General features: G+C 76.1%; 1 protein-coding gene across 4 annotated transcripts in view; it reads left to right on the forward strand.

Annotated features, from left to right (window-relative positions):
• The first annotated feature begins 255 nt into the window (after positions 1-255).
• SUN1 (Sad1 and UNC84 domain containing 1) overlaps positions 256-368 on the forward strand; it is a 52,894-nt gene continuing 52,781 nt past the window's right edge. For all 4 annotated transcript variants that reach the window (XM_008564133.1, XM_008564106.1, XM_008564120.1 and 1 more), the window contains exon 1: positions 256-320. The gene's annotated coding sequence lies outside the window, so the exon portion shown is untranslated. The remainder of the gene's footprint in view (positions 321-368) is intronic.

Genomic DNA, 368 nt, shown 5'->3' on the forward strand with positions numbered 1-368 from the left:
GGGCCAGCCCGAGGCGCTGCCCCTCCCGGAGCTGCGGGCCCAACCCTCTCCGCCCCTCCCCCGTGACGCGATGCGGGCCCCTCCTTCTCCCTTCCCCCTCCCCCTACCGCCCAGGCGCCGGCCGCGCCTCTCCACCCGCGGTCGGTAGCTGCCTCATCATTGGTCGGGAGGCCTCAGGTGGCGCGCTCAGGATTGGTAGACGTCCTCATTGCTCCCGCCCCCGGTCCCGGGAGCGCCGTGCGATTGGCTGGCGCGGGAAGGGTGTCCTCTCGGGCCTGAGCGGCTCGGGCGAAGCCTGGGGCGGCGGCAGCGCGAGGCAGGTGAGCTGTGAGCTGGACGCGGCCCGGCGGGGGGGTCCGGGGAGGGGC

The sequence above is a fragment of the Galeopterus variegatus genome, unplaced genomic scaffold, assembly GCF_000696425.1.
Source record: "Galeopterus variegatus unplaced genomic scaffold, G_variegatus-3.0.2 Scaffold182, whole genome shotgun sequence".
Lineage (NCBI taxonomy): Eukaryota > Metazoa > Chordata > Mammalia > Dermoptera > Cynocephalidae > Galeopterus > Galeopterus variegatus.